The 8,419-nt window shown below is 37.1% G+C and overlaps 1 pseudogene; it reads left to right on the forward strand.

Moving 5' to 3' along the window:
• The first annotated feature begins 4,923 nt into the window (after positions 1-4,923).
• Positions 4,924-5,589, forward strand: LOC105501723 (annotated as a pseudogene).
• The last annotated feature ends 2,830 nt before the right edge of the window (positions 5,590-8,419 follow it).

The raw sequence follows: 8,419 nt of genomic DNA on the forward strand, positions 1-8,419 counted from the left end.
AAATGTGGTATGCTTATAAAATGAAATATCGTGTGGTTATAAAAATAAATGAAGTACAACACATGCTACAACTTGGATTAACCTTGAAAACATTGTGCTAAGTGAAAGAAGCTAGTCCAAAAGTCCACATAAAAACATATTCTATTTATATGAAAGTCCCAAATAGGAAAAGCTATGGAGACAGAAAATAGTATACTGTTTACTTACGGTTGGGTGCCAGATGATAGGGGTTTACAGTGGTGACAGCTAAAGGATATGGGGTTTCTTTTTGAGGTGATGAAAATGCTCTAAAATTGACTGTGGTGATGGTTGTGCAGATATGTGAATATACTAAACACCATTAAAGTGTACATTTAAAATGGATCAGCTATATGGCATGTGAATTATATTTTTTAAAAACTGTTTTTTTAAATGATGGTTTATGAATTCTGAGCCTAGATCATGGAAGATATCATGCTTCTGCCTTGCTATTTCTTGGAATGCTCCCTTCGAGGGAAGCCAGGCACCATATTGTGAACATGCTTAAGCAGCGCATGGAGAGGCTCCTGTGGGAAGGAACTGAGGCCACTCGCCAACAACGTGCCCCAAATGAATGAGACAATTTGGGAAAATATCCTCAAGCCCCTGTCAAGACTTCAGATAACTTGCAACCTTAGCCAGCATCTCGACTGGCACCTCATGAGAGATTCCAAGTGAGAACCACCAAACTAAGCTGCCTCTGAATTCTCAACCCACAGAGTTAATTGTTGTTCTAAGTAACTAAGCTTTGGAGTCATTCGTTCAGTAGCAATAGACAATGAATACAGCGCATTAGAAAGAAAGAATAATCAAAGTGTAGTACTTTGGAGGGAAGGAAGATTATTTGTGTGAATGTATTTAATCTTTATCCCTACTTTGCAGAGCCTCTGGGGCACCATACATAACATGTAATGTAAGAAAGCACTAACACTTAGTTTAACTAAAATTTATGGGCCAGGTGTGGTAGCTCACACCTGTAATCCCAGCACTTTGGGAGGCCAAGGCGGGCAGATCACTTGAGGTCAGGAGTTTGAGCCCCAGCCTGGCCAACATGGTGAAACCCCATCTCCACTACAAATACAAAAATTAGCTGGGCATGGTGGTGCACCTCTGTAATCCCAGCTTCTCGGGAGGCTGAGGCAGTAAAATCACTTGATCCCCAGGAGGTGGAGACTGCAGTGAGGCGAGATTGCGCCACTGCACTCCATCCTGGGCGAGAGAGTCTCTGTCAAAAACAAATAAATAAATAAAATTTACAGTACATCTATGTTAATTATGGGGGCAGGAGAAATAGACAGTAATGAAAGAGCTAAATTCTAATTTTCCATGATGTGAAATTGATAGGTAATATCTAAAATTGGTAGCTTATAAAATAGCTGTGCAAGTATATTCTTTATAAATACAAAGCTATAAATTTCATAGTTCATAATTTGTGGAGTCAGGGCCTGCAAGATGGAGAATATTGTAGTGAACTACTGATGTACATTGTAAGTCTTGCCACTATCTTTATAATATATCCATACATTATTTTTATGAAGAATAAATATAATTTCAAAATTTCAAAATATAATAATAGCACACAAAAGTTTTAAAAATTAAAATCGGAAATATAATTTATTTTCTGGAATTTCTTTTTTTTTTTTTTTGAGACGGAGTCTCACTCTGTCACCCAGGCTGGAGTGCAGTGGCCGGATCTCAGCTCACTGCAAGCTCCGCCTCCCGGGTTCGCGCCATTCTCCTGCCTCAGCCTCCGGAGTAGCTGGGACTACAGGCGCCCGCCACCTCGCCCGGCTAATTTTTTGTATTTTTTAGTAGAGACGGGGTTTCACCGTGTTAGCCAGGATGGTCTCGATCTCCTGACCTTGTGATCCGCCCGTCTCGGCCTCCCAAAGTGCTGGGATTACAGGCTTGAGCCACCGCGCCCGGCTTTTCTGGAATTTCTAATATATACCATACACTGTGCTCAGTATTATCATACATTTGTTAAAAGATAATTTTCTGCAAAACACAAAATCATGACTCATATAGATATAAAAATGAACCCATACTAAATAATTTATTTGCCTTATATGATATGAAGTTAACAGGTAGATGTTATAACTAGTTCAGAAAAAAAGAGCGAAATAGCAAAAATTATTATGGAATAAAGGAACGTGGAGATGAATTGCAAATGGAGACAAAACTAATTTTCCACAGAGGGGAGGAACTCAATTAAATCCCTACCAGATAGTGCAGAATTTACTTCTCTGTCAGCTACCTATAACTAAAAAGAGTTGTAAAATACCTGAAAGATAATGAACAGGGCTAGAATCTAGTATCCCAGGAAGGTCTCCTGTAAAAGATGCTTAGTTTTCCACTGTAGCATAAAACAATTATTTAATACAACATGTAAACAAATTTTGTGAAGTAGGTATTCCTTCTTTGTAGAAGAAAACGAAGCTTAAAAATTGATTACATAACTTGTTTATATTCCCACAGTTAGCAAAGGCCTAATAAGGAATATAAATTGTGTGTATATGCGTGATACTGATAACTGTGATTTCTTTTCAATTTCAAAGGATAATTTTATCAGGTTTGTCTGTGCCTTCTTTTTTTTTTTTTCTTTTTCAAAGCTGATATTGTCAGTTTACTTCCTGGGATCCAGTCCAAGTAAAACAATTTTTTTTCTCAGAGTTTTTACCTGCGGTGAACATGACCATATCTCTCTAGTTATTTCTTAGGAGAGACAATTTCAAAACAGCTAGGGAAGGAACATGGGCATCCGTCAGGCCTTGAAGTGACTATGAAAGGGCATAACAAAGATTCTTCCTTCCTCCTAAAGCAATAGCCTCCCTCTTTATGTATTTTTTTCTCTTGTATAATTACCACAGCCCCGTTCACATTTTTCCTCTTTTATATTTTATCTCCCGCTCCCCCCACCGTTTCTGTAAATTTTGTCTCATCCCTGGTGTTTTTCCTCATTAGTCTGATTCTGCCATCCTAGCTCTGGTCTGAACCTGGCTGGACTTTGCGAACTTTGGGTGCACATTTGCCGTAATTAGCTTAGACAAGGGAGGCAAGGAGCAGAGGAACGGTGCTGACTCTCCTCCTTTTGCTCAATTTAGTTTCTATAATATTTTAAACTATGAGGCAATACCTGTGACATCCAGCAGGATCAAACTGCATCCCTTCCAGCCCATACCCTTCTCAGGAGGCCACAAAAACTCCACCATCTTCGCGTGCTACAGGGGTTGTTCGGATAACCCCAATACTTCCAGTAAGATAGACTCTAAAACGAAAGTAACTATCAAACAAACAAGCATAGAGGATGCTTTTAAAAGGACACCAATGGATCTTTAAAAGAAAGGGAAGGGAAGGGTACATGTGGTCAAACTGCTCTTGAGGTTTGCATGTTCAGTCATTCTACAGAATTATTGTGTATCAATTATATGCCAAAGTCATAATTTTATGAGGTTACTCAGAGATTATTAAAATCTTGAGAAATTATTTCACATGAATCACCAGAGACTAATATAATAAAATACGAAGGTTTTAACTGGCACTTTCTGGAAATATCATCTCCTTCAATCCAGGTCACAGCTGGAGGAGGTAGACACTTGGCATAGCCAAGGAGCAAACTAGTCTGATAGGAGGAATTAATCATGGGACAACACATAACACAGCCAAATCACCTTCACATTCTAGTTTGCACTAAGAAAACTGTTGAACACTCACATTTTAAGAGGGCTCATCAGGAATTTTTATATTATTCAGATAAAAGACAAATATTTAGACAGGTTTGGAATAGACCCTCACTTTGTCAAGATTATATTGTTTGTATGTAATATATATAATCAATCATGGTAAGGAGAACAGTGATTTCAGGAAATAATGTAATCAAACTATTATATCCTAATTCAGGGGGTTATTTCTATTAGAGAAACTGCCTGAGTAGTATAAAGAAACAATGAAAGTATCTATTCACTGTTTCTTTTTATAGACTCTGTGAAATCAGTACCTTTGTGCTATGACAATATTACCTTGAATACTTAAAAATATCAAATTAGTTGTTTAATAATCAGATAAAAGCTTATTAGTCAATGTTAGCTTTAGAAAGCCTTTAGTTACTTCAAGAGATACTGAAAGGATATCCTTGACTGCAATGTTGGTGTGGTAAGCAGCTTCTAAGATGACTGTCAATGATCCACACCTCCTGATATTTATGCTATTTTGCAATCACTTTGAGTGTGGGAACTTAGTGGTGAACTTCTAATGAATAAAAGGTGGTATGTCACTTAAATGAGGTTATAAAAGACTGTGACTTCTACCTTGGGAATCCACTCTCTCTCTTTCATGTCGCTCACTCTCAGGCCAGCAACCTAACATATTATAAGCCATCTTACAGAGAATCCTACATGGTGAGTAATTGAAGTCTCTAAACAACAGCCAGAGAGAAATGCAAACTTGCAAACAACATGTGAATGAACCTTAAAATGGATCTGATTCCAGTTGAGTGTTGAGATGACTACAGCCCTGGCTGACAGTTTAGTCACAACCCTCTGAGAAAACTAGAACCAAAATTATCCAGCTAGGCCACTCTGGATTCCAGGTTCTCAGAAACTGTGAGATAATTATAAATGTTTGTTATTTCTATGCTGCTAGATTTTGAGAGATGTTATACAGCAATAGATAACTAATAGAATATCCTGTGTTATAACAGTATATTATCTTATCTAAAACATTAATCAGACGATAGCTTATTAGACATCATTTGTCTAATAAAATGATGATAACTTGTTAGTCAACATTAGTTGCTTTAATTATGGTGGTTAGATTGGGAAAGCCATTAGTCTATTCAAAGGAATACTTTATAAATATTTAGATATTAGCGTTAGTTGAAAAGTATAGGAGTGCACTTTCTCTTCCATGCACTGGCGAAGTTCCTGTGTTGCCAGGGGCCACCATCCTGCTCCTTGTTATTGGTATTGTAAGAAACAGCCATACCCAAAGTCTCGTTTCCACCGAGGTGTTCCTGATGCCAAGATCCATATCTTTGGGTCGAAAGAAGGCAAAAGTGGATGAGTTCCCACTCTGTGGCCACATGGTGTCCGATGAATATGAGCTGCTGTTTTCAGAAGCCCTGGAGACTGCCCGTATTTGTGCCAATAAGTACATGGTGAAAAGCTGTGGCAGAGATGGCTTTCACATCTGAGTGCAGCTCCATCCCATCCACGTCATCTGCATCAACAAGATGTAGTCCTGTGCTGGGGCTGAAAGACTCCAGACGGGTATGTGAGGGGCCTTTGGAAAACCCCAGGGTACTGTGGCCAGGGTCCACATTGGTCAAGTCATCAGTTTATCCACACCAAGCTTCAGAACAAGGACCACTTAATTGAAGCCTTAGGCAGGGCTGAGTTCAAGTTCCCTAGATGGCAGAAGATCCATATCTCCAAGAAGTGGGGCTTCACCAAGTTTAACGCTGACAAATTTGAAGACAAAGTGGCTGAGAAACACTTCATCCCTGATGATTGTGGGGCCAAGTAAGTTCCCAATCACAGCCCCTTGGACAAGTAGCAGGTTCTGCACTCATGAAGGCTTTTGGTAGCACTGTCTCCTTGGGCCATGACAATCTGACTTATGCTTACTAATAAATTCTGTTTACTGGCCAAAAAAGAAAGAAAAAGAAAGAAAAATAAAGAATAAATACTCATCTATTACAACTTTCCACCAAACTTCCATAAGTGCTGAAAAAAAATCTCTGCCTGACACTAAAGGATTGTGTTAATGATTTTGCTTACGTTCATTTTGGAAAATAAGTAGAATCATCCTTGAAAATGAGCGTATTTAAAAGAAAAGGGTCTTCTGTATGTATTTTAATATCAGTGGGTTGGTTACTTCTTTGTAGTTTTGATGTGGACTCGTTTAAATTTAATTTGAGATCAATGCTAGTTGATCGATTAAAGACAGCTGCTTTCAAGAAATTTTCTCACGCTACCTTATGGGTGGTGCCATTCCTAAATTTCTGTAAGCCATCATGTTTCTTTTTTAAGAAAGTATTTTGGGCCCAAGTAATATGCCACAGTTTAAATATGCTAGTACAGCCCTCTTATTACATACAGTCAAACCACTTAAGCTTTCAGTTCAAAATCACTGTTTCCAGATCAATGATGGCTCAAGTTTAACAGCCAAAAATTTACATTGATAATGATAAATTTTGGGCTTTATAACTTATTTCAAATACTGTATTACTTTCATTTGTCTGTGAGTTTAATCCCAGAGACAAATAAATTTGCTCATTTTAGAACTATCATATAGCAACATCCCAATTCAAGATGTGATTTTTTGAAAAAGGAATGTAAGTTAGAGTTCCATTATATCATTTAATAAATTTTTCACAAAACAGTGGCACCTAGTGGTCTATACAAATCCTTCTCCCAACTGTTTGTAATTTGTCTTTACTCTTTAGTTTGAATCTGGCATTAATTGGCTACAGCTGGTTCAATTGCTAGTTAGATTCACTAGGATCTCTTGCTTTGCAGATTCAAATTTTTGCCATATTAAAATTATCTTTTGTTTTTTATTTGTGTACTTAGCCTAATGTCAACAGCATTATTCTTACTATTTTGATGTCATTCTACCAGAAATCTTTGTATGTAGTTAGGGCTAATGAGTTACTGCCACCAAAATAGATGAATTACTTTAAAACATCAAACAAGAGACTACCTTAAAACAACAGTCTATAAAAAGAGATTCACTTGGCTGGGTAAGGTGGCTCAAGCCTGTAATCCCAGCACCTTTTTTAGGTTGAGGCAGGTGGATCACCTGAGGTCTGGAGTTGAAGACCAGCTGACCAACATGGTGAAACCCCATCCCTACTAAAAATACAAAAAATTAGCCAGGCATGGTGGCAGCTCCCAGCTACTTGGGAGGCTAAGGTAGGAGAATCTCTCAAACCCGGGAGGCGGAGGTAGCAGTGAGCTGAGATCACGCTGTTGCACTCCAGCCTGGGCAAAAAGAGCAAAACTCCATTTCAAAAAAAAAGAGATTCACTTTTGGAAGTAATAAAATTTGCCTTTTTTGTTTCTATAATAGAACTAAATAGTGTAAGCTATTTTAGCACTGCTTATCACCACTTGGTATTATTAGTATATGAATATTCTTTAAACCCGCAGCCTAATAAACCTGTCTATAAACCTGACCACAATGTATTCATGTTGAGAACTTCCTGAATTCTGTTCACTAGAAGAAAGATGTTGATATTATCTTTTCTTTTATTTACTATGACCAAGTATGGCATGCACCAGTTTGGTTTAGGAAAAGCAAATAAAATATTATCTTTCATATATGAAGAAGTTATTAGTAATAATTGAATATATTTTCCTATCAAAGTGATACCCTTATAAAGATTTATCTGCACGATCTAGCCAATACAAGACACTGTAAGACTGCTTTCAAAATTTGTTTGAGAACATTTCCTTCCCTCATGAACATTATATGTGAAATTCAGCTCTCATTATTACTGTACTCTAAAAATTATTTTAAATAAATCTGACGGAAATAAACTCAGAAGGCTATTGAATGGCAATTATTAATTTAAACAAATTTATATTCACACCTAGTTCCACATTTGCTGTGTAAAACAAGGAGGAGTTCTATAATATTGTCTTTCTTGATATGAAGGCTGGTTATACTTTATACAAATTTATTGAGTTATGTAACTTATTATTTGTATATATTGTACATAATATCTATATTATACGTAAATAAAATTTACATTAAATGATGGAGGTGAAAATCGAGAATTTTCTAAAGAAAGTTCTTCATATTATAAGCACTGTTTCAAACCTTTGGGCCTAATGGATGATATTTATTGAACTAATAGTATTACAATCACTTAAAAAATGTATCAAAATTTTTCCTGTCGGTATAATTTAAATAGATATTAATATTTATTTTTGTACTTTTCTTAAAAGAGCTCAATTATTTGTATGTAAAATAAACTGTACACTTTTTAATATTGATCATCTATTCCAGAATTTAGATTACTCATGTAGTTAATACCAGATCGTGTCCAAAGTTAGAGTTTTAAATATGTTAGGTAGACTCATTTATTCTTGAGGTAGCTTTAAAACAAGTAACATTACCAATCAGTAGTAGCCTGCCACAAAATTTAGTGCCAAAATAAGTTTTCTTTTTTTTTTTCTTTTTGAGACGCAGTCTCGCTCTGTTGCCCAGGCTGGAGTGCAGTGGTGTGATCTCCGCTCACTGAAAGCTCCGTCGCCTCCCGGGTTCACGCCATTCTCCTGCCTCAGCCTCCTGTGTAGCTGGGGCTACAGGCGCTCGCCACCACGCCAGGCTAATTTTTTTTGTATTTTTAGTAGAGACCGGGTTTCACTGTGTTAGCCAGGATGGTTTCGATCTG

Source organism: Colobus angolensis, unplaced genomic scaffold, assembly GCF_000951035.1.
Source record: "Colobus angolensis palliatus isolate OR3802 unplaced genomic scaffold, Cang.pa_1.0 Scaffold74, whole genome shotgun sequence".
Classification (NCBI taxonomy): Eukaryota; Metazoa; Chordata; class Mammalia; order Primates; family Cercopithecidae; genus Colobus; species Colobus angolensis.